The 26050-nt window shown below is 41.5% G+C and overlaps 1 long non-coding RNA gene across 2 annotated transcripts; it reads left to right on the top strand.

Moving 5' to 3' along the window:
- Positions 1-101: 101 nt before the first annotated feature.
- On the top strand, positions 102-24814 carry LOC131408240 (uncharacterized). 2 transcript variants are annotated; one of them, XR_009220733.1, is made up of 3 exons: positions 102-2368; positions 3289-3799; positions 24062-24814. It is a non-coding gene; the product is annotated as an uncharacterized LOC131408240 (long non-coding RNA). The 2 variants fall into 2 exon arrangements; XR_009220732.1 differs by lacking the exon at positions 24062-24814 and adding an exon at positions 17276-18510.
- The last annotated feature ends 1236 nt before the right edge of the window (positions 24815-26050 follow it).

The following is a 26050-nucleotide window of genomic DNA, read 5'->3' on the forward strand; positions in this document are numbered from 1 at the left end:
AATCCAAATAATAATTTGTATTCTTTGAAACTATAACCTAAGATGATTTCTTTTAATGTGGAAACTATACCCCTTAAGCAAAATCCACTTCTTCAGAAATTGTCTCAAACTGAAAAAGTAAAAATATTTATATATATATATTTAAGAAATTTAAAAATTAATGGCTGTAAATTCAAAGGAAATTCTAGGCTTCTGAAGGACAGTAAATTCATGTTGGAAAAAAGTGAAGCTTCTGCAGGTGGGTGTGGCTGAGGAGAGGATGTTTAGGGCTGAAGCCATTCAAGATACTTTATTCACAAAAGCAGCAAACTCTGGCCAAGTGGCACCTTTAAAATGATCCATGGAGGGATTTTTCATTTTGGAAAGCAGGTTTATTAGTGAAATTGTTACAAGTATTAATATCTGGAATGTTATTTTCTTGCTAATCATGCTGTAATGGGTTACGCTGGGATAATATAACTGCTCCGAGTACATAACTTACCAAAGCTGCCTACCTCCATGATGACTTATGGCTTTGGCCCTCATTAGCTCCATGGTTGCACTGACTGCTGTTGAGAGCCACAGTAAGAGTCTTGTACAAGTTTGAGAGAGCCTCAAGTTTAATGTCATAAATAACTATAGAATGAAACAGTCATTGCTTTTTACAGAAACCCAATAAAACTGCTTTATAGAGAGAGAATAAGTGATTGTTTACCCAATAAAAGGAATGCAAGCTTGACACCTGCAAACATTGGGACCACTATTAGCTCTCAGCTCCACACATGATAGGATTGCCTTCAAAGACATCTTCTCACTGTCATAGGCCATTCTTTCCACCTGGCAAGTGGAGATAGGAACAAGTCTTGCAAATCTTATTTAAAAGTTGCAGCACGTATTGCCTAAGTACACTGGACTAGTCGCAATGCCACCAGCACACCATTTTATTGCTGGCTCTTATGCAGGGGATTCCCACCCTGTGCACGCTACAGAATGCAAATTTATATATATTACTGTGTGTCCTGAAAGGATGCCACTCGCAAAATCAGTCCACACAGTCCAGGCCATGGAATGGCAGTGTTGCACAAAGTCTTACACATGAGATAGTCCTGAGCAAAGACAACACAGAGTATGTTCTTCCTTAAGAAGCAGTTTTGATGTTATTACCCTGAATATCATCAGGACATGTGTTGTTTTGTGGGGAACTGATGGAATGAGGACAATGGAGTGGAAGGTCACCTAGTGTTTCGTGGCTTGGGGCCAATGCATAGATCTTCTTTTGCATATGCTCATCAGGTAAAACCTCCTTTTTGGAATTTTCAGGCACTTATTTGCATCTAATGGTGCTAAAAAGTCAAGTTTACAACTTTCCAATCTCCTGTGTGGAATACCACTCATTTGAGATAGTGAGGAAAATAGGAGTAAAGCTGGTGGGGGCAGAGTTGGCCATTGGGAAGGCATAGAAATATTAGGCCACTAGAAGCATGAATAAATGGGTCTTCAACTTCTTCAGAAGCAGCATAGCACATTGGAAAAAGCAGGGGCAGTGGTATCAGATTGACCTGGGTTCTACTTGCAACTCAGCCACACATCAGCTGTGTCCACAGGCAAGTTGCTAGCCTTGGTTTCCTTATCTGTATAATGGAGATGATAATATCTACTCTCATAACTTTGGTGTCAAAATTTAATCAGATAACATATGAAAACACTAGGATGGGAACTAGGTCTCAGGTAGGTGCCAAATACGTATCGGTTTTCCTCCCCTCTTTTTATCCTTTTCCTGCTCAGCCACCCTGAAAATGACTATCGGCTTCCCCGTCTTCCTTCACTACAGCAGCAGAAACTCAGTTACTGTTCTAATCTGCCCTCTTTCTGCTTTGCCGAGCAGGTTGTGAATATCTGAGTGTGGGACTGGAACTTGACCAGACCCTCCACCCTCATAACTCCATCAGTGGGACACCATCTCTTTCTTAGATGATGCTGGATGCCAGAAGATGAGGAGACTGGAGGCACCAGGAAGAAATCTCATTTTAATCTATTTTAATTAAAGTACTAAAAGTGGAGATGTGGAAGTTTTCCTTTCATTCCCTGCCCCCACACATCAGCCCTTGGGAGCTCTTTTGCTTGTTATTACCCAGTGAATGTGCACACCACCATTGCTCCCATCATTCATTCCTTCTTACGTGGAATTTCCTTTTCAGTGGTGGACAAGCCACTTAGCATACTGGGGAGAGAACTGAAAGAGGAGTGGGAAGTATTGGTTTCAAAGTTTTAATCATGACATTTTTATCAAACTTTCACCTAGTGTCAGAGTCTTTGGTAGATGCAAAGAAAACAGAGAAATAATACGTGGTTTCTGCCCAGAGGGAGATAATATTCATGAAGGAGAGTGGTAAGTATACCCGTGATTATGGTGTGGTGTGACTTGTTGGTGAAGGAGAACCCCAACTTGAGGCTGGAGGTATCAGGAAACCATGGGAGGTTACCCTTGAACTTAGTCTGAAGGATAAATAGAAGCTAGTCAGGCAGGAGAAGAAAGTGTTGCTTAGGTAAAGCTTAATATCTATGTGACCTTGGGCAAGTCATTTACTTACTCTGGGTCACAATCACCTCAAGTGACAAATTAGGGGGTTGCCTTAGCCTCTATAGTCTTTCTTGGGTCTAATATTTTATGATTCTATGTTTGTTCTGGAAAGAAGCTTGCCTTTTACTCCAGCTGGAGTGTTGACCCAGATGGAAATATGACTCCACCCCATTCTGACACCCTGACTTTCAAGGCAGAGAATTGAATCTCTGTGATTCAATGTAGCTTGTCTTCCCCACTATGTGCATCAGATGACTGGTTCTCGTGACCTCCAAGACTAAACCCCTTGTGTGGGAAGGTTTATCATCAAGGGCTGTCCACATGTTTCCTAGCTCAACCATAGGACAACAGCTGGGAAAACAGGAGGTCTCTGAGGAGTGTTTGGGAAGATGAGAGATTAGGGGTTTGGGACTGGGAGACTATAAGGAGAAAAGAGTGGAGTTGGCCCAGTGGGACCTTTTCCCAAAAATCTATGCTCCAGGCCTTTCAGATAAAGTATCTAGCAGCCTTTTATCAGCAGCTTTTCCTCTAGAAACAAAAGCCCATGTTTTACATCTCACTGCAGACGCCTGGCTGCTGATAAACCTGTCAGAACAATTGTGCCCCAGGGCAGATAGGCTGTCAGCCTCCTGTCTACTGGGACTTTCAACTTTCAGGACGGCCCCCTTGCTGATAGCAGGGATTGGAGGAGAAGGAGACTTTGTTTACCTCTCTCTCTTCTTTCCTAGTAGCTCTAGGATCTTGGAACCTGACACCAAAGTGATGTGAAGATGGAGGCCAGGGCTCCAGGGTGTGAGCAAGTCGGCAGAGGAGCTAGGAGCCTAGGATGCCCTCCAGAAGCACCCAGCATGGTGGTGAAGCACTTGGGCTTGGAGTCAGAAAGACCAGAATACTGTAATCCAGACTCCACCACCTACTAATTGTGATCTTGGGCATATTGCTTACCTTGCTGAGTCTTGATTTCTTCCTACTTCTAATGGAAATTTTAATGTCATGCCCCTCACTGGGCTCTTTAAAAGATGAAATGAGATAAATGGCAAGTGCACAGCACAGTGTCTGACAAAAAGTACCGATGAACCACAAATGTTCCGTCATCATTGTTGCCACCATCGTTGTCTTCGAGAGACTGGGAAGAGTTAGACTACAGGCTGAGGGAGTAATAAAGGAAGGACAAGAAAGACAATATCAGGAGCCTCACCTGCAGCATCTCTGCTCTCAGAGTGCCCCTTCTGAAACCAGGTAAAACGGGCAGCTTCCTGAGAAACACTCCTCCTCCGCTCGAATTTAGAGCAGCATTTTGCATCCTACTTCAGTGTCTGGAATCACCTTCAGGGTGGTGACGAGAAACAGGATGAGCAGTGGAGTTTCTCCAAAACTGTTGGATGCCAACATCCGACGTCTCCATTCCGAATAGGAACCACCCCCAGCACCCACCGTTATTTGTGTAATTTACAGAATTAACTGACTTCCTCTTGATCTCACTTCTTTTTGGAGTTGGGGCCCAGCTGTGGAATATTTTCTTTTTCAAGGTTCTTCTCTTTTCCCTCCTCTAGTCCCCTTCTTCTCTCTGATTCCTTCCTCTGCAATTCTTTATCCCTCCCCTGAATGGCACTTTACATGATAAATAGAGACTTGGATGTTGTAGATTATTGTCTCTGGAATTCCAAGTCACAACCAAAGAGATGTAAATAGGGGTGACCTAAGCCTCTTGCCACCACCCAGACAGCTCAGATCGCAATGAGCCAATCTTAGAAGGATGTTAGACCTTCTGAGGTCTGTGTATTACTAAGACCCGGCAATTCTCTATCCTAGAGAGGAAAATGGCTTCTGTGGGTCAAAAAGAACCAGAAGTTTTGCTTATAAATGGATCATTCCTCAGCAACTTAACGAGAAAGCATTCCCCTCAGAGATTTAAGGTAATTGGAAAGAGTGTACTTTTTTTTTTTTCATAGTTCAGACTGGCTCACTCGCATCCATGAAAGATCTTGGCTCACTTTCCACTTCTCTTTTTATTTTGCCTTTACCTGTTTGTGGTAGGAACTTGGTGCTCACCAATGTTCATGAAATTCTCTTCATTTCTCAGCTTCCCTTTTGATTTTACTCAGTCCTGGCCAATGGGATGTAGAAGGAAGCAAGCATGCTAATTTCAGGCCTGGTCCCCAAAACAACGCACGTGATCATCCAAACTCTCTCTCTCTTTCTCTCTCTCTCCTGTTGTCTAGCTGAATGCAGAAGATTCTGAGTAGACACTAGGAAATAATTGAGCCATAAAGTGGAAGGATCTTGGGCCCTGGAATCACTGTGTAGAAGATAGTATACTGAACACCCAGCTGGACTGTGAAATGAATGAGAAATGAACCAGTGATATTTAGGGGATTGTTTGTTACAGCAGCTAGCATTACTTACATTGATTTATACTCTATTGTTTTTCTGCAGAACAATTAGCTCAATCACCACTAAAATAGTATTAATATAGACATTTCCTTCTCCCTCTCTTAAAAAAGCTTCATGAGGAGAGAAACCTTTTCATCGTTCATGTCTTTATTCCCAACACTTACTCTAATAGTTAGCACATAGTTTATGTTCTACAAATATTGGTCAAATAAATGATGAGTCTAGCAGCCTCGCTTTTCTTGCTAGGAGCACTGAATCTTTCTGTCAAGTGAGCATGGGCTGTGGCTGTTGTTGGACTGAATACCCTAGGATTATCCTTTATTTTTCCTTGACACCAGCCCCAAACCAGCCCACATCATTTTGGGCTAAAAGTAAGTGTGACAGCCTTTGTGAAGTCCTGTTCATCAGGTCTCCACCCTTCTCGTCCACAACCTTGCTGTGGACTCAAGGAGATCAAAGCTTAAGGAGGCTTCAGCTCCAGCATGGAAAGGCTCTTATCGCTGGCACTCTTGACTGACCATGAGCTGCCCACAGAGGTGCTGTCCTCAGCCTCTACATTCGGCACAGACTGAAGGTGGAGAGGGAAAGGAAACGAGAGAGGTGGCCACACTGTCAGCTAACTCCCACCTTATAGTCCCCATTTTTCTACCTCTAAAAGTTATTCACCCTAAAGAAAAAAGATTTGGGATGTGAGATGATCTCACTTGATGTAAATCTTGGTAAAATTAGTGTCTGTATCTCCAGGTAGAAGTTGCTCCTTGAACGCAATCTCCTGTATCTTTTGTGAAGAAGAGCAGTAATTCTCCACCTGGGATGTTTATTTAAGTCACCAAGAGAGCTCTGTAAAAACGCAGATTCCTAAACCTCATCAAAGTCACTCAATCAGTATTTCTGGGGATGGGGCCTGGGAGTCTGTTTTAGAATGCTCCGTGAATTCTGATCACACTCCTGGTTGTTAAAGCTACTTTCATTGAATACTTGCTAATGCCAGGCTCTCATGTGGGTACTTTTCTTCTATTAACTCTTTAAGAACCTAGAGTCACCTTATGAACCTGCTGCTATTATTACTCTGATTTTACTGATGACAGAACAGACTGGAGCAGATATTTTACGTAAGAATTGATGATCTCTGGCCCAAGAGGCCACTCTCTTAACCATTTCCTCTAATATAGTGACAAACGCATGGGATTTGAAATCAGAAAACCCAAATCTGTTTCTGGTTAAGATCTTTCCCACATCACCTCGATGCGCATTTTTCTCCTCAAGTGAAAGTGTATGTGAACAGTGCTTGTGGGTGGCAAGGGGCTATCCAAAAGGCATGTTGTCTGTTGTCATCATTGCTCTTCGGTTTGAATGAGTGGGTTGCATATTGTCTCAGGGAGATCCCTTTCCATGGAAGACTATGGCTATGGTGGGCCCGGTGCATTAACCTCCCACCCGCCGGCATGCTCCTTCAATTTCTGGCCCAGGAGCTTTGTTCCACTGAGGAAGCAACTCTGCAGAGCTCAGGACTTCACTCAAGCTTCACACAACATGGAATGTGAATAAGAGTAACCCAAGGGGAAAATGAGTGCATGGCAGGAAGGGAAGCTATTGAGAGAAGAGGCTCTTTGAAGGGGAAGATGCACCGAGCAGAATCCTTCTACATACAGAAAAGTCATTCATCTCTCCCTGCTGCTTGCACCAGATTCCCTCACCCTCCAAATGATGGAACATGAGAAGGGCACTCCAAAGATCCACACATACTCTTTCAATTCTTTTGCACATTCCTATTCCCTCAGCCTGGAATACTCCCTCCCTTTCCCAGTTCTCTCAAATCTCCTTTCATTTGGTTAACTTCAACAATCATCTAGGTCTCAGCTTAAATGCAACTTCCTTCTGGAAGCCTCCCCTGGCCCCAAGACTTCTCTCAGGGAACATATTATACACATGTTGCAATTGCTTAAGAGTCTGTCTTCTCTGCTAGACTGTTCTGTCCACCCTCTCTCTCTTTAATGGCTAGCACAGTGCTTGGCACATACAAGACCCTCAAATTTTTGTTAAACTTTTGAAAAGCATCCTCATTTTCATATCTAGTCCAGAACATGTTCTTGTCTTTCATACTCTCTCAGCTAACTGACTGTTGGATGGGTATGTCCAGTTTGATTAACCAAAGGCCCTTCAAACTTAGCATCTTCCAAACTGATCTCATCACCTCATTCACTCCCTATTGTGCATTACCCTATACCCAGGGAACACAGCTAAAATGCACTCAGGCCTGACCCAAATCCAATAGGTTCTATCAACCTGACGTCTCTTTTACCCATCTTTGCATCTCCATTTCCACTGCCACTTTGATATAGTAGACCCCTGTCTTTTCTCTCCAGAGTTATCAGAGTGCTCTCTCTGAACCTGTTTTCTTCCTAGTCATCTATCCTCTGCCAAAATATTTGGGTGTTTTGTCTTAAGAATGTGAATCTGGTCATAGTCTACCCTTAAAGTGTCAGTAATTCCTCACAGCCTACAGGACATGATCCTGTCTCTTAGTGAGGCCCATATAATCTCCTCCATGATCTGGCCTCGAGGTCAGTCTTGCCACTTGCTGCTCCCCTCCTGGCATCCTAAACTCCAGACATATTCACTTATTTACAGCTTTCAAAGTATTCCATGTTGTTCATGCCTCTGACACGGTGTCCTGATCTTCAGCTCCCCAGCATCCTCTATGATCTGTTCACCTGGGGTACTCCTCCTCACCTTTCCAGACTCTATTCTAGCACCATATTCTCAGTGATAAACCTTTTCTTTGGCATCTCCCACAAACCACATATGACAGGCAGCTCTCCCATTAAGTCTACTCTATCCCATGAAGACTTTGTCACAGACGTTTAATACCTCCTTGCCCCTATTTGTTCACATATTTTCTTCCTTCTACCAGGTTGCAAACTCCATGTGATCACAGACAGCCTCTAACTCTTTTTATTTCACTTTTAGTGCTTAGCACATAACTTGGAACTTAGTAAATGCTCAGTAAATGTTGGCAGACTTATTGAATTCCAAATGTGTGCCAAAGAATGTAAAATCAACATACACTAGCCGAATGCAAGTGATGACTGCATGGAGTCCAGGGGAAAGAGGGAAGAAAGGATCTTGCACTTGGTAAGGGACCCAGTGGTGGACATGAGAGTGCCCCACTCAGATCCCCTACTTGGAGAGGGAGAGTAATTGACTGAGGGTCCCAGCTGCTCTCTGAAACCCATCACCACTTTTGTGCCCAGGCCACGCTTTCCATGGCCGCTCCAGCCAGTGAGTGAGTGCAGCAGGGAAACTAAGGCAAGCCTGTTCCTGGGAGAGACAAGACAACTTAGATGTGTGACTTTAGCTCAAGAGCTCCCTGTTTGCCTTGTCAAAGCTGTCTTAGAACTGCAGTGCAATCTATGACTGTCCTTCTTTCCTTATGTTTCCCCCATTCTCCTTCACAGGAGAGCTGTATCAAGGTCAGACAATTCTCCCAGGCTCCTACTTTTCTTTCGCCATTTTTCTTCACAGTTGTTCTCCAGTAAATTTTTTGTATGTCTAGTTCCCATCTTTGTGGCTGCTTCTTAGGAAGCCCAAATTAATATAAGTGATATCAAAAGTAGGCTTAACCTAACTTCCAAGTATATCAATTCCCATTGTATATTCAGGACCTGAGGAAATGGCCATTGGGTGGATCTGTGGGCCCTCCGTAAGCCAGATTTTAGCCACACTCCCATTATTACCTGTCCCCCATAAATTTCCACTCTAACAGGCATGATGACACATTGTCATCATGTCTAAATATCAATGTCAACTTAGACCCTGTGTCCACTAGACCTCAATATGTCTGGATATTTCTCTTTACCCAGTGCACAATCACCTGATTAAATGGTTATAGGTCTCTTGGGAGTGGACTGGAGGAAGCATCACTGTGTGTACCTGCCGTAGCATTGCAGGGTCCTACCTCCTAGCAACCAGCCAACTCTTCCTTCAGTGGGTTCTGGATCTGCAAATTGACTCAGATGTGGGAACTGAGCAAGGAAGTGTGACTGTTTTGGTGCTATCACACTCAGCCTCCTGCTCCTCCATTCTTGCCTTTTTGTTTTCGCTGTTTTAAATGTTAAGCAGCATGCTGTTGGCTGCCCATCTAATTTGCCCCTAAGCACACTATTAGCTATTAACCATCTCCACAACTCCCTGTGAGTCAAGACCCCTTGGCTGGTCCACTGACCTTTCCAGATATATAGTAATTGTGACCTCCCGGCTTTCTGGCAGTTAAATGTCACCACCTGGTCTCTATTGCTCTGGGCCCCACCACCCAATTAAGCAGCCCAGTTCTGTGAGCATCTCTCCTACCATTGACCTTGAACTGCAGAGGAAAGCCGTTACCAAACTTCTTGGTGATGCTAAGTGGCCCCCCCTCTCACCAGCACATTCCAAATGGCTTTAGTGAACGGTTGTCCTTAGGGCCTTCTTGTGGAACACATATGTGTAGTGGGTCTTCTGGCCTCATACACTATATCTATTCCAGCATCCCACTTCCCTTGGCTTCTTTATTCCTCCTTCTAGAGTCTGCCAGGACAACTTGGACATTCCCACTTCACTGAGAGCAAGTCATCTCCTTTCCAGGCTTTTAAGACCCACCCCAGCAGCAACTTTTCCCCATCCCCAAGTCCTTGCCAGGGTTTTAAGTCCCATGTCCTGAGAAAATGCCCAAGTCACTGAATTCTTGCTTCCATCTTACATTTCAGCCTCTTTGACAGGTAACTCTGACCAGAGGCCTCCTCCCGGGCCTTGCTGAAACTCCTTAGTGCTTCACTGCATTCTACAACCTTTTTCTATTCCTTCCTTCTCTCCTTCATGGGGTCAGACCTGCATTATGATCTGACTGCTCCTTCAGCCTCCTCTGGTTCCCCATTTTTACTCATGGGCATTCCCCCTAATAAATCTCTTTCATATCTAATGCTGTCTTGGCACCCATTTTCTTGGAGGACCCAGACTAAACAGGATTAAGACATATATTACCTTATTGAATTTGCTCAGTAATGTTCTTCCGCGAGTTATTTTTAATCCTATCCTAAAAGAGGTGAAGAGACATCCAGAGATTTGCCCAAAGTCACACATTCAGGCAGTGGAAATCAGAATTTAGTTCTTGACATCAAATCAGGTAATTTTTGCTACAGTGGGATTTGTCAGAGAAATGTTCTTGGAGAGGGACATTTGGAAGATAATTGCGGGGAGCAGGGTTTTATCTTAACTGATAGGGAAGAAGAAACAAGAACAGAGATAAGAATGAGTAATCTTTACCTGTATATGTGTGCTTGGTTCCTGCACATGTGTGAGAACTGTGTGTGCATACATGTACATGCATACATATCTGTGTCAGGATTACCTATCATGCACACCCAGAATGTGGGTAGGCCACGTACAGATCAGGGAGACCAAAAAATTAGAAAGATTCAGCTTTGATAACCTTCTCCAAAATTTTACAATGTACAAATATAGAGAAAAGTTATTTTAATTTTAATACACATTCAATTTTTCTTTTATGGCTTAGTATTATATTTGCGACCGATTTGATACGAAGGGCCACCCTAATCTTCTCAGTGCTTAGAGACTTCACAGGTCTAAATCCTGTCCCGGTGTGAAGGCAAGAGAAGAATGAGGATGGTTTTGTGTTTTCCCTGGGGACAGAGGCCTCTTACATGAAACCATTAAGCCCAAGGCAAGAAAGACATGGATGTAGGGAGGACTCAGGAGGTACTCCATCCTTGAGTAGGGTGAGAATTCTTCTTTTGTCCACTACCCCTACCCCTGACCTCCTCCTCTTTTCTCCCCTTGGTGGGGGGCTGTCTCCCTGGAGGATTCCAAGTGGAAGCAGAGATCACTGAGCAGTGAAAGAGAAAATAATGAGTCCTCTTGTCTGTGACTGTTCCTGTCACATCTGAGAGAGACTCTGCAATCTCCACAAGAGGGAAGATGTGCTGAGCGAGCAGCAGAGCCTACCCATGCATCTGCTCTGCTCCTGCTCTGAGCGTGCAGCCATGGCCTCATGCTGCTGGGCCCCATCTGCCTTGGCTATATGTGCAGGGAGCTGGGGAAGCTGGCAGCTCACAGTGCACGTGAGGGGTGGGAGCCAGGGTGGGCGAGGGGGAGAGGTGTCTTCACTCCATATGCAAGTCACTTAATGAGAAAGTGTGCATCTGCTGTGCAGCCCCCGCCCTGAGGAATGCTGCCAGCTCTCCTTGTGGGTGGCTGTAGTAAGCCTGGCCTAAACACAAACTGATTCTCTAGGCATCCCTGAGCACATCAGAGGCACTGTGAATAGTTCCAGCAAGCGGGCTGCCCCCTGGGAATGAGGTCTCATTGGGTTTGTACTTGCTCTCTGGGCCTGGGCGTGGGCCCTGGGTTCAAGCCCAACCAGCTCTCAGAGGACTGTCCTCCGCTGCTTTCCCACTATTTCCAGCATTGCTAACTCTCCCAGATCCGTAGTCTCTCTCCCTTCTTTCTACCAATAGCACGAGTTTGAGGATCTTGAACCAATGTACATCCTGACCCAGACCCTCTCCTCCTGTAACCCTCACCCTTCCACGTTGTCTATGAAGTACTCCCCTTCATAGACAAACTTTCTGAATCCCTAGCCTATGCTTACTACTTTATACCACCCTGGTGGCTATTCTATTCTCGCCCCCTTTGATTGGGTTCCTCACTTGCAAAGCCTGTACTTGTTGCCTCATAAGCCTGCAGTCTGTTCCTTGGTCGATACTTCTCCTGCCCGCCATCCAGGTGATCCCTCATGGTGTTTGGCAAAGCTGCAGACTCCTATTTCCTTCACTTATCTCCTCCACGGGTTACGTGGCCCCAAGGGCCTGTACCTCTTCTGCTGTGAATTTTCCTCTGTCATGGCCACGCCCTCATCAATCTTTCCCTCTGAGTGTGTTATTCCTAAGGCCCACTTCTCTGCCCTCCTTTCAGGGCTTTTCTTTTTTTCATAAAGCATTTTAGATGACACTCAGAACATCTGTTAAAGAGCATTTTAATTTTTTTCAAAATTTAAAAATACAGAAAAGTACAAAGAATAATATAACTTGCATGCTTATCTTCACCATCCAAAATCAACAACTGTTAGCATTTTGTCTCCTTTGCAACTAGTATTCCTTTTTCTTTTTGGAGAAATAAAACATTACAGAGAAAGTAACGTTAAAGTTCCCTTCAGCCACCATCCTCTTTCCTGCTCCCTCCAATGGTCCCCAGAGGTCAGCCCTGCAGTTCATGTATAGTAGAAACCCACAAACGATCTTTGGCATCACGCTGTGTCTGGTATTTGTCACCGGCCATTTGATATAGTTAGAGAGATCTGTGTTTATTCTTTTTAGTTGCTATATGGCATTCTGTTATTAAATGTATTAAATACATTGAGTAATTTTTGTGATACAGTCTCCTATCTATAGACATTTACATTATTTCCAATGTTTTGCTAATAACAAAAAAAATGCTTCAGTCAATATCCTTGGAAACGTTTTCGTGTACACATTTGCAGGAGTTTCTCTAAGGCATATACTCAGAGCAGAATTTCCTGGTTATAAAGTAGGCATATTTTCAATTTTATAAAATATGCCATTTTTTTATCCAAAGTAGATGTACCAGTTTACATTCCCACTCACAGTTTATGAGTATCATTTCACCCAAATCCTTGTCAACACTTGATATTGTCATACTTTAAAATTTTTGACAATCCGTGGGTGAAACATTATATCTCATTGGTATTTCAATTTGTATTTCTCTATTATTAATAATAGCTAACAATTACACAGCACTTATTCTGTGTCAGACACTGTTCTGAGCAGTTTACATATATTAACTGATTGAATCATCACCACAGCTCTTTCTGATAGTTTCTGTTGTTGTCATTCTCATTTCACAGAGGGTAAGATGAGGTCTGACACCTTGCCCAAGATTTCCCAGCTGGTCGGGTTGGCGCTGGCATGCAGCCTTGGCCCAGCGTCTGCACGTTTCACCTTCACATCATCCTGAGTCTCCGACTCTGGCGAGGCTGACTTTTCCTTCATATGCTGATGGGCCATTGTATTTTCTCTTATATCAAGTTCCCTATTTATATCCTTAGCTATTTTTGATTGATTAGGTAATTAGTCTTTTTTTCTTTGTATTTTTTTTTGTGAGAAATTATTTATACAGCCTTGGATATTGATTCTTTGCGTGTTATACATGACGCGGTAATTTTTTCAGGGGGCCCTTGTATTTTAACCTTATTTATGGTCTTCTGCTTGTGTTTTCACCATACCCTTCTTTAAAAAATTTTCCCTTCTTGAACCCGTTCTGCCCCATTTCACTGTGTCCCTGCCCTGGTGACTTTCTCCAATTGATGTCCATGTCTCAGCTTCTCATGCAAGTTTGAGACCTGGCTCAGCACTTGCTTCAAAGACGCCTCCACTTGTGTCTCTGTCTGTTACCCCAAACTTCAGACATCTTACATGACCCCATCTTCTCAAATATATTCCTTCAGTCGTTTCTATTTTCGTAAATAGCACTCCATTTTAAAATCATATAGGCTGTAATTCTGGATCATTTTTTGCTTTTCTCTCTCCTTTGTTTCCCATATTGAATCAGGAAACAGATTACACAAAGTCTTTCAACACACAATCACTGTTCCAACAGCCGCTGTCCCACCTAAGCGCTCGATCACTCAGACTTGCCCCACTGGAGCAGATTTCCAATTGCCATCCTACAACTTCGAAAGCTTTCAGTGATCCTCCATTTCTCTTGGTACATTCTTTTTTTGTCCGCCCATAATCTGGTTCCATCACTGACTTGCCTCTTTCTGCCTTTCTAGAAAACACCTCCGGTCCAGCTTGCCAAAGCCCCTTCTCCCTGACGTGGGAACCTGCTCACTCCTAGTTCTAAGACTCAGTTCACGCTGCCTGTTTTGCCTGGAGTTCTTTCTCCCTCTCCTCCGCTACCTAGGTGCTGCTGTCCACCTGTGTCCGGCTACCTCACCGCTTCCTCATTGCCGTCTTCTCCATCACTCCAGCCCCGGCTCATTTTCTCCATCTCCACTCAGGTAGCACTTAGTCACAGGTTGCCTTGAATTGTTATTCAATGGCTTCATTAAGCTCTATTGTTGGATCCTGTAGGGAAGGCACTGTGTCTTAAATTTCTTTTGTATAACCCACAGCACCTAGCACAGTATGGCACACACATGAGTATTTAGTATTTTGTATTTAGTATTTTGTGTGTGTGAGATGGCTAGCGCACAGGAACCTTTTATTCACGATGATATTGGCATACCTCCTCTCAAATAAATTCATTCTCTAGTCTCAGCTCTCTAATTTGGTAGGGACACAGAGTTTCCAAGGCTATATGTGGGTGGGCCATACAGCTTCTCCTTCCAAAAGTCTAAGGTTTATCATTGTGATTCACGCTGTCAAGCACTGAAAAACAAAAGGCTGTTCTTTCCTGTTGCCTCGATATCTACTGTGACCACTTTGACCTTCCCCATTGCTGACCTTCACCAAATGCTAGGTTCACACACGTGTGTCAGAGGAGAGCAGAAGAGGAGCCGAGAAAGACAGAAGTGTCCGAGACATCTTATAATCTATAATGGGAAAAGAATATTAGCACCTATTTAAATAGTTTTTTTAAAAAGCACTGGTAGGTCTGTAGTTAGTACTTGCTGAATGAGTGAGATTCCCAGCAGGAGCCACAAAATTACTTTATTTCAATTTCTCTGTTTAGGAAGAAAATAACAAGAGATTATAATCTCTGCCTCTTTCCTGACTCCCACAGTAGATCTTGTAGATGGTTTCTAGGGAGGAACAGTTCAGTGTTTGGGGCCTTTCCCAGGCAGCCCTCCATCGTGCACGAGCCCAGGTGCTCTGCTAAAGTGCCTGGCTGTATCCCGCTCCTCAGGAAGTGAGAGGAAGCTCCCGTTTCTCACCTCCTCACCCAGGCTGCACGCTGCACCCCGGTGTTTCCAGTCTCTATCTCTCTGTTTCTTTTTTGGATTCTTCCTCTCTGCCCAGCAGCCTTGGAGCCTCCTTCAGCCTCTTAGACACATCAAACGTTTGTGTATCTTTTTTTTTTTTTTTTTTTTTTGTGAGGAGATCAGCCCTGAGCTAACATCCGCCAATCCTCCTCTTTTTTTTTTTTTTTTTTTGCTGAGGAAGACGGCCCTGGGCTAACATCGGTGCCCATCTTCCTCCACCTTATATGGGACGCCGCCACAGCATGGCCTACCAAGCAGTGCGTCGGTGCGCGCCCAGGATCCGAACCAGCGAACCCCGGGCCGCCGCAGCGGAGCGCGCGCACCCAACCGCTTGCGCCACCGGGCCGGCCCCCGTTTGTGTATCTTTTGAATACGTTTAAGCTTGCAGTCGGCCGACTTCCGCACGGGCCAGCCCTGGTATAACATTCTAGACCCTGATTGTCCGGGATGCAAGTTTAGACCAAGAGGGCTATTTGTTAACTTGTTTTTGCCTTTTTCCTTGAAACATATTCATAGATATGTACCCCTTCAAACCTACACATGAGGACGATTAGGTCTCCAAACAACAAACAAGATGCAGAGGAAATCTGTTGTCTTCCTGGGGCCTCTTCCTGCTCCTTTTCTATCCTTTTGAACTCACCCACTTACTCGCCCTCCTGTGAAGCCAGTGATTGCACACTGCAAGGGCATGGGGTCGGTTTCTCCTGAAGTCTGTTTTCTTTCACCCTGCCTTTCATATGAATGGTCATCAAGACACTTTGAGCCCCAAGACTCCCTCAGCAGCTGAGCCAGCTCTTCTGGAGGGAGGTGAAAAGGGTCCAGTGACACGAGGGCAGCAGCTCGTGGAAAAGCCATTGATCTGGCAGTTTCTGCAGGAGAGACAGAACTGTGAGGCAGACTCCCTCTGCCTGAGCTACAGAGAGAGGAGGGGCATATGGGTCAGGAGTGGGCATTCTCCTTCCTGTCCATCTGCCCTGCTGTCACTGTCTTTTCTTGTAGGAGAAACTGCTACTAGCATCTTTAATACATCTTTTCAGCATCTTTTTGTGCATATTTTGCCACCGAGTTTTGCACTTCAATCATCCTGATTGATGGTAACTGCATTCCTATACAATAAAATGTAGAAATGGTGTAATCAAATAATCAAGATGCAAATAAGCAGAAAGGCATATACAGGGGACATACTCAGGGTGGGGTGAGTGCAGCGCCAGGGTCAGTGGAACAGTAGGATCTGGAGGAGAGAATAGGGAGATTCATATACACGTGGGTGCCAGGGCTTAGAGAAAGCCATTTCCCCTTGGTTAGAATCTAACTCCAAATCCAGGGTAAGCCAGAACCCGGTCTGGCTGCTATGACTAAATTATGGAACTCCATAAAGCCCAGTTCACCTGATAAATCACCTCCTCTTCCTGGAACTGTATTGTTTGTCTCGCCTGTCTAGCCAGCACAATGCTTTACATAGAGTAGATGCTGAGTAAATATTTAATATTTGATTAATGAACAAATGAATAGAAACATGGGGAACTTTTGTTGCTTGTATATTAAAGACAGGCAAAGGGGTCATTCTAATTCTGGCTATCTAGCTTGCTCAACTGGGAAACTGCCAAATCCCTGAAGGGTTTTTCCAAGGTAGTATTACACTTTTAGAGGAAGAATAAGCTGGAAGTGGTAAATTAAATTCAGATTTAATAATCTCAAGTTTGAAGTTTTCTCCTCACGCTTTTATTCCTCTGAGAAATAAGGAACACAAAAGGAGCCTGTGGCAGAGTCTGCCAGCTGATCAATAGACCATGGTCTCCTCCTGGCCTCCTTTGCATTTAGGGCTAGCCGGGTAACTGAGTTCTGGCCAACAGAATATGAGTGGAAGTAACTTCTGCTACTTTCAGGTCAACTCCATTAAAAAAAGTTTTCCGTACTCAGTCCTCCACGTTTCTTCATCATCCAGCTTGATGTAGATGAGTATGGTGGCTTTGGGGGTCATGAATCAGGAAATGGAGAGCCACATGCTAGTAGGAACCTGCGTCCCTGACTCACTTCTTAAAGAAGAGCCTTAAAAGGACCAGGAACATGTGTTTACTACTTTCTGTGAGTGAGAAATAAACTCCACTGAGATTTGAGAGTTTGTCATAGCATCTCAGAAATGATTCAGGGATATAATTGTGCTGTGTTATGAAGAAGACTCTCCCCTACTATTCTTCACTGTAAATAAAACCATATTGCTCTCTGAGTGCTTCGGGCCTAAATGGCTTAATTATTGAAACATTTAAAGATTGATTGCTCAAAATGTTTTTTGTTTTTTTTTTTGTTTGTTTTCCCCTTCTTAGTAATGCCAAAGGAAAGTATTAAGAGTAGAAGAAGAGAGATGTAAAGGATGAATGAAATATTGATTTTATCCTTATGGAGACTCAGCTGATTTTGATGCTTCTGACATTAGTTTGCTGACCGGATTTGGACTCGAATATCTTGTGTTCCTGACTCCGGCTTGAAAACTGAGTTCAGAACTCTTACTGTTCCCACTTAAACCATTTACTTCTAGTACCAATCTGTATCATTTTCAATCATATCCTAGTAATCTGACATAGACTGATAAACTTAGTTGAGTTGATTTCAGTTCTCCTGACCCTGGACTCTATCTTGATTCAAATTAGGCCAGCCACAGTGATTAACCTGGAGAAGTCAATTCTCCTTTCTTGAAACTTGGATTTGTGTTAGTTCCCTAAGCAATGATATGAAACAACTTATGTTGACTGAAGAGAGATCAAACAGTAAAGCGAGTCATAGCAAAAGTGCACTTTGTGCCCCATCCACTGCTTCCAAAGTTTGATCAATTCTAAATTATGTAGGATGAAAGCCTCCGATAGATTATAGTAATGACAGCTTATCCATTTCTAATGGGTTCCAGGTGCCTCCTCCATGCCTCATTAATAGGATATACTTCAATATTCCAAAGTCATAGTTCCCAGGAGGAACCCCAATCAGAGGAATCAGCTGCATTCTGACGTCTGGATGGGATTGAAATGTTTGTACTTGAATAACATAGTTGCTGCAACACATGCACACAGTCACTTATAGGCATGTCAAGACAAGAAAAGGCATAGAGGAAGATAGTTTATGCTATTGAGTGCCTACTGTGTGCAAGGCACTGAATTACATGTATTTGGGGAGGGTACATGGAGAGGGTAAGCAAAGAAGAGCAAGGCGCTGTCCCTGTCTTGAAAGACCTCAGCGTCTAATGTGAAAGAAGGATATACAGATGCTTATAAAAGAAGGTGGTAAAATTTAGCCATAGAGATATGAATAGGGATGACTAAGGAGGAGAGATGGAGACTTTCTGGAGGAGGTGACACATGAGCTTGGTAGGAGGAGTAGGAGTTTGTCAGTCAAAGGTTGATGACTGATTGGGGTGGAGGTGTCATGCAGCTTTTAGACACATGGCTTAGCTTCAGCAAAGACATGAAATTTAGTATATATACTAATTTACATGCATATATACATTAATGTATACATATTAATATGCTGCATATTTATAGCAATAATATGTTCAGGATTTTTGTGGGGGTGTGTATCTCATTTTTTTGAAATTATATTCTTATAAAGTGATTTCTTAAATAACTAAAAGTGATTTTATTATGCTTTTCTATGATTTTCCATATTGATAGTTTCAAAAAGGGAAAAAAATACAATCCTTTGCCAATTGACATAGCTCAATTTGAGTTCTAGATAACATGTGCACCATAATAACTATCACATTCTGAATATCTTTTATGTGCCAGGTTCTTCACATTTAATCGTCACAACAATTTAATGAATTATATATTATTATTGCCATTTTATATATTAGAGCTCTGAGGCTCAGAAAGGTTAAGTGACTACAAGTGGCCCTGCAGCTTAGAGATCAAGGAAAAGATGAAGAGTCCAAAAATAGATCCATACACATATGGTCCTTTGATGGGTAAAGGAATCTTTGAAACAAATGGTTTGATTCAATTGGGGATACCTCGGGGAGAAATTATCAGTTCGAATCTCTGTATGAACATGGTAACTGGACTTCCTGATGGTTATTACTAATGTATGAGACCTTATCTTTGGAACGCTTTCACGAGGATATACCTAGTTTGTCTATGATGTTTATGGTAAACAAAGCTGGAATCTACGATTTTCTGGTAGAGACAGTTTGTGTCACCTAGCTAATTACTAGGCAATACTGGAATATAAAATGGATATGATTCACGAGCAAACTCACTCTTTGTGCAAGTGGTGCATCACTTACAAATCTCATATGTTAATTCTGGGTTGGCACACATCCTAATATAGCAAGAAAGGACTAGTGATACATACAGCTGTGTGTGCAAATCTTCAGGGAATTATCCTGGGTGAAATGGAGAATAGATTAGTGGTTGCTAGCGATTAGGGAGTGAGGGGTGGGCGCTGGATGTGGTTATAAAAGGGCAAGGTGAGGGATCCTTGTGGTGGTAGAACTGTTCTGTGTCTTGAATGTGGTAGTGGATGCACAAACCTATACATGGAATAAAATTGGATAGAACTAAATACACACACAAATGAGTACAAGTGAAACTAAGAAAATCTGGGTAAGATTGGTTGATTATAGCAATGTCAATACCCTGGTTGTGATACGTATTATAGTTTTGTAAGGTGTTACCATTGGAGCAAAAGGGTAAATAGTACATGAGATATTTCTGTATTATTTCTTACAACTGCATGCAAATCTACAATTATCTCAATTAATATTCCAATTAAGAAATCTAATCAGAGTCAATATTGTACCATGTGCCACTTCATACACTTCTTACTCATCATTTCACAAATGTAACGATTATATAACAGTATAATTCCATTTTACTTACCCACCAATTTTTTGCTATTATTTTAATAACTTTTACTTCTGCATACATTATAACCCTACCCTACAATGTTATATTTGCTTTCAATACAAGTAGTCCTTGCTTTGCACAGTTTTGAGATACACAAATTACAGTTATTATATTTATTTAATTAATACCAGTCCTCCAACAACATGATTTATATTTTAGTTACCACAGTGTACTAACTGTGAGTAATTGTGTAAAATACAAACTTCGCTGCTAGCTTTTTAGTCAACAAATTACAACATAAATAACAGATGTACATCATGTTCAGTAACCAATCATGTCACTTCTTGCAAAGTCTGTCTATGATTATGTCACTCGGCATCTGTTACTTAGTTTACGCACAGACAACAAATCATGTAGATGTGTCACCTCTTTGTCTCCCAGACAAATGTGACAAATCCACATAGCATTGTACAAAAATGGATAATCAAATGCAGGAGTTGGCCAACAAAGATGAAAGTGCAGCAAAGAAATGAAAAGTGATATTGCTTTAGGTGACATTTGGCTGGAACTTCAGCAGAGTTTTGAAGAATACTTGACCCTGGGAATGTTGACATTGCCACCATTTGAGACTCTAGATACTCAGACTTAGCGAAGGCAAATATCACCATGAATGAGGACAGTAGTTGTGATAAAAATGATGACAGTGTCTTAGGAGAAGTAAAGCTACCAAAAATAAATAAGTAAATACATAAATAAATGAATGAATCACATTAAAAAAAACTCTCAGAGATACTTCATAACATTGAAAGTACAAAGGCTCAGTCAGTTAGAAACTTAAACTGTTAGGAATAGATTCAAACTTTAAGAACTAGTTAAACATTTTCCAAGGCATAGAAGAGATGCTCACTCTGTATCATAAGTTATGTGAAAAGTAGGCAAGCACTCTTCAAACTACTCTTGATAAGTCGTTTTTACAAAGAAAATATTTCAGTTCTCAATGTTTCTAATGTTTTAAATTACAGTATACTAAATAAATATTAATTTTACTGTTTTTTCACTTTCCTATATATTTGCATAATCAACAGTAAGAGACTTAATATTTTGACCAATAATTTTAAAAGTCATAGAACCATCACAATTTTCCCACTGATTATTTAATATTACTCATTATATCTTCAAGGTGCTCAGTCATTTTTATAATCCCACACTACGACAAAAAGTAAGGACTACCTGTAGTCAAGCGGGTTTTCTAGGAAATAATGAGAAGAAAAACAACAGTATTTTCTATTTACCTACTTATTCACCACTTCTATTGTTCTTCTTAGAACTGAGCATCCATCTAGTATCACTCTTCAGCACTCCTTGTATATCTACTGTTGAAAAATTTTTTCGGCTTTAGTTTATTTAAGCCTGTTTGCATTTCACATTCATTTTTGAGGAATATTTTCACTGGATATAGAGTTCTAGACTGAGAAAGAATTTTCTTTCAGCACTTTAAAGATGTTGTTTCATTGTCTTCTGGTTTCAATTGTTTCTAAGTTGGAAATAAATGTGATAATCCACATAGCTATTTCCCTATACGTAATATTTACAGCCCACCACTACCACCATGAGCTGCTTCAAGATTTTCTCTTTTTCTTTGGTTTTTAACAGCTTGCCTATGTTGTGCCTAGCTATGATTTTCCTTGTATTTATCCTGCTTGGGTTTGTTGAACTTCTTGAATTTGAAAGTTGATATTTTTCATCAAATATTCAGCTATTATATTTCTTCAAATATATTTTCTGTTTCATTCTCATTCTCTTCTTTTCTGCCCACCTATTATATGCATGTTAGACTGTTCAAATTGACCCCATAGGTCCCTGAGGCTCTGTTCATTTTTCTTCAGTAATTTTTTCTCTTGCTAAAATTGGATACATTTTTGTTATTTTATCTTATTTTTCAGTTTTATTGAAATATAATGGACATACAACACTGTACAGGTTTAAAATATACAGCATAATGACTTGACATACATATATTGCAAAGTGATTACCATAATATGTTTAATTAATATCCATCATTTCATATAGTTACAAATTTTTTTCCTTATGATGAGATTGGATACTTTTTTTTAAATATCTTCTCAAGTTTAGTGACTTTTCTTTTACCTCCAATCTACTGTTAAGACTGTCCAGTAATTTTTAAAATTTTAGCTATCATACTTTTCCTTATAGAATTTTTCTTTGGTTATTTTTTTGTTATTATTGATAATTTTCATTTCTTTTGTGATAGTCTCCATCTGTTTTCTCATTAAGACTATATCTTCCTTGAATTTTTAAAAGTTCTTTGGACACATTTATAAAAGCTACTTTAAATCTTTGTCCGCTAAAGCAAATCCAGATCATTTGAGAATATGTTTCTATTAACTACCATTTTTCTTTAATATGGGTCACATTTTCCCATTTCTTTGCATATCTAGTAATTTTTATAGTTTAGTGAACATTGTCAGTGGCCCATTGTAGAGACTGGATTCTGTAATTTTTCTCTGAAAAGTGATAATTTTTATCCTAGAAGGTAGTTTAGTTACTGACTGGTGGCCTTGAACTTACATAGACTTGAATTTATACTGTATTGGGATGATTTGTGGAAAGCCCAAGGTATTTCTGAAGTCCCTCTAACTTAGCAGTACTCAACCTCCAAACTCTCTCTCCCCTGAGGACTTTGTCAGTGTTTGCTTTCGGACTTTGTTAGGATGCCTTACTCTAGGGCTTGGTCCTGGATCCTAAGGAATGACCTTGCTGGTATCTCTGCTGGATTCCCGGGGAATTAACAAGACATTAATGAGGTCTCTCCCCTCAAGTGGGGCCGTACTTCCAATGCTCCCCAGAACTGTTGTAACTTTAGTGTTACTCTGGTCTCAGCCTGTGGATTTCACTCTTTGGTAAGTTTTGTCTAGTCTCACTCTGGGCACATGCAACCCAGACTTTGGCTGTGGATTTTCAGGGAACTGCTATATAGACTAGTGGCAGTTATCTCCCCATGGATATGCTGCTTCCTCATCTCTGGCTTTTTGCCTTAAGGATCCAGCCTCTTCAACTACTCCAAAGTCTGAGCTCTGCATTTTTAGTTCAGTAGGGTTACTGTGTTATGCTTGGACTCCAACTTGTGGTGTTAATGTCAAGAAATTATCTACAGGCAGATCTAAGGTGATCATGGGGCTTACCTCATGAGTTTTTCTTCTCCCAAAGATCGGGGTCAGGGCTGCCTGTTGTCCAGTGACTAAAACAATTGCCTAACACATTTCATTCAGTTTTTATGGTTATTTAAGGTGGTAGGCCTAGTCTATTATCAAGTAATATGTCTTATTCAAAGTGGCAGTCTCACATTCCATTTTAAATTGTTCAATGCCTGAAGGTCAGAGGCCAAATCCATGGAAAAGAAAAGCTCGTTCAGTATAATCCTGCTCCCTAGAACACCATCTACTTGAGAGCTCCTGATACATCGTCAGGCATTTTCTTCTGAGTCTGAGTTTTTCTCTGTTGATATAACAGTAAGACTGAGAACATTTTTTTGTGATACTTATGAATATATGTGAAGCTCATCCTAGTGTTGAGAGAACCCAGGAATGAATCCTGGTTTTCATATTCTATATGGTCACTGCACAGTTAGTTTCTTGAGAATATTAGCATGATAAAACAATGAAATAAACAAAAAAAAGAAAAACCATATTTTCTTGGTTCTAAGGTTCATATTACCCCTCTTTTTTTTTTTTTTTGTGAGGAAGATCAGCCCTGAACTAACATCTGTGCCAATCCTCCTCTTTTTGCTGAGGAAGACTGGCCCTGGTCTAACATCTGTGCCCATCTTCCTCCACTTTATATGGGACAGCGCCACAGCATGGCCTGACAAGCAGTGTGTCAAAGCACGTCTGGGATCCGAACCCGGGCCGCCAGCAGTGGAGCGCGCACACTTAACCACTATGCCACGAGGCCCGCCCCTACCCCTCTTATTTTAATGGTTCTGAAATGTTAATGTATCTTACAATAGAAGTTTAAATTTTTTTGCCACCATAAAAAGCTAAAATAAAACTGATGATTTGTCTTAAAACCAATAGAATTTATAATCAAGAAAACATATTGGAGGCATCTAGTAATTTGCATTCTACTCAGTTGCTATTTCATTTGGCTCCAAATTTCCAAATACTTTCCTATATAGTGTCGATAGAAAGTGTCTCTTTTCTTCAGAGAAGATAGAAGAACAAGAAATTTATTTATTTTTTATTTGTTTCTTTTTTTTAGCAGCAGTGGATTTAAGGAAGACATCAGGAGAAATATCCTGACTTCAACGTGGCTCTGAGATGTTGAAATGCATCTGCAGACAAAAATATGGAAAGAAACCTTTCTTAAATTTCATTACACATAGGACAAGACATGTTGAAGATGATGATGACAGAAGATGGTGGACTAAGAGGAGTTTTACCTAGGAATAGAAAATTGACCCACAGACCCTTGAGGGACTTATTTTCAACTCTAGAATTCCATTCCCAAAGTCATGGCTTTAATTCTCCCATCACTAGGTATCTCCTGACCAATACATATTAGCACAAATTATGACAGTATACTACGGAAGATTGATCATGGGCATATTGTTCACCTACCACGGAACAACATTTCCCATCAGTGTCACTTCTTGTTCAAGGAAAGAAATGTTTCTCCTATCTTGACATGTTTATCATTGCATACTTGAACTAATTATCTCTATGGGCTCAGGTTAGCTCCTAAAACTGATAGCTTATTATCATGTCCTCTGGAAATGATGCATGCCCCACTTGTGCAGCTGTGTGCCAGAAGGAAATCATTTTTTGGAGTCTTCATCTGCGTAGTTTACTGGCAATTGCATATTGCATTTAAAAGACCACTTGCATATGTGACAGCATGTGCTAAGACTATATATATATATATATATATAGTCATATACATATAATATGCAATATATATTAAGTGTAATATATGTGTGTGTGCATTGAGTTTGCTTTTTTATGTAGTCTAAAGTTAGTGAGATTTTATCAACTTGATCTCTTAGCTGAGATCTAAGATGTTCATTTCTCATCTGTTTATCTCCAATTTTTCTCTGTGTCAGGTTCAAAACTTAATAACTCTTTTCTTTTTCTGTCTGTATCTTCTAATCTAAACCCTTAAGGCATCTTAGCAGCTAACAGGAGAGATAAGCAGCATTCTTTCTGTAATTGGCAAAGTTAGGGTACTCCTCTTTCATTACAACTTTAAATCTGCCAAAACTATGCTCCTGGCATAGAAACTCAGGACAAAGCATTATCAGGGAGGATTTCATCCTAACCACCAGCTTTGTTGTTCATCTCGTTCAGGGAGAGCCTAGACTAGCCATTCAGAGTTGGAGCTATCAACTGGAAAATGATGGGTGGAAACTAGCATTCAACCTTCCCACAAATGTTCCTTGGTCCTCTGGTCCCCTTGAGCATTATCTTTTTTCCTGTCTCCAAGAATTATACCCATAGCTTGGTCCAGTTGATGTACTGAATGATTGATGATATTTCCAGGCTGGCGTGAATACCGGCTGAGTGAATTGGGGACTATCTACATGGCAAATGGCCCTTCAGAACATGTTTTAAGCTCTGTTTCTCTAAAAAATACTACCAGACCCAAGAAACAGAAGATTCTTGGTGCTTTAAAAAAATAGAATGTGCTAGTTATGGCATATTAAAAATTGGTTGGATAAAGAAGGAGGCTACATGGGAGGCCTGTGAGGCCAACTGCAACCCACAGCTCTAATATCCTGTTGCTTAGATTCCAAATCCTATGTGTTATTTTTTCAGTGTTGGAGACCTTTAAATCCCCATGGTTCCTAGTTGCTTATATGCAGTGTGTTCTCTTAATTCCCCTGGCAGACACTTTCTCACACATTTGGAGGTTAAAGGGAAGGGGGAGAAAACTCTCCACAACATAAACCCCAAACTGAAAAACATAAGTAGAATATGTTGAAGCTGGGAGCCTGGTTACTGTGGCAACTCGAGTTTGCCAAGTTCCCCTCTCAGAGAGCTGGACCTTTGCTTGAATTGCTTGCTTCTTGAATGGGCCTCAACCACTAGGTATGTGGCTCCAGCCAAGTATATGGAAAGAGAAAACTAGATTTTGGCGTGGTCCCATCTCCTGAGAACATCATCTACATGAGAGCTACTGATTCCTTTGTTTGCGTCCATCTCCAACCCACATCCTCTCTCTGGGGAGGGTAGAGAAGGCCAGAAACTTCTT

Source organism: Diceros bicornis, chromosome 7 (genome assembly GCF_020826845.1).
Source record: "Diceros bicornis minor isolate mBicDic1 chromosome 7, mDicBic1.mat.cur, whole genome shotgun sequence".
Taxonomy (NCBI): Eukaryota; Metazoa; Chordata; class Mammalia; order Perissodactyla; family Rhinocerotidae; genus Diceros; species Diceros bicornis.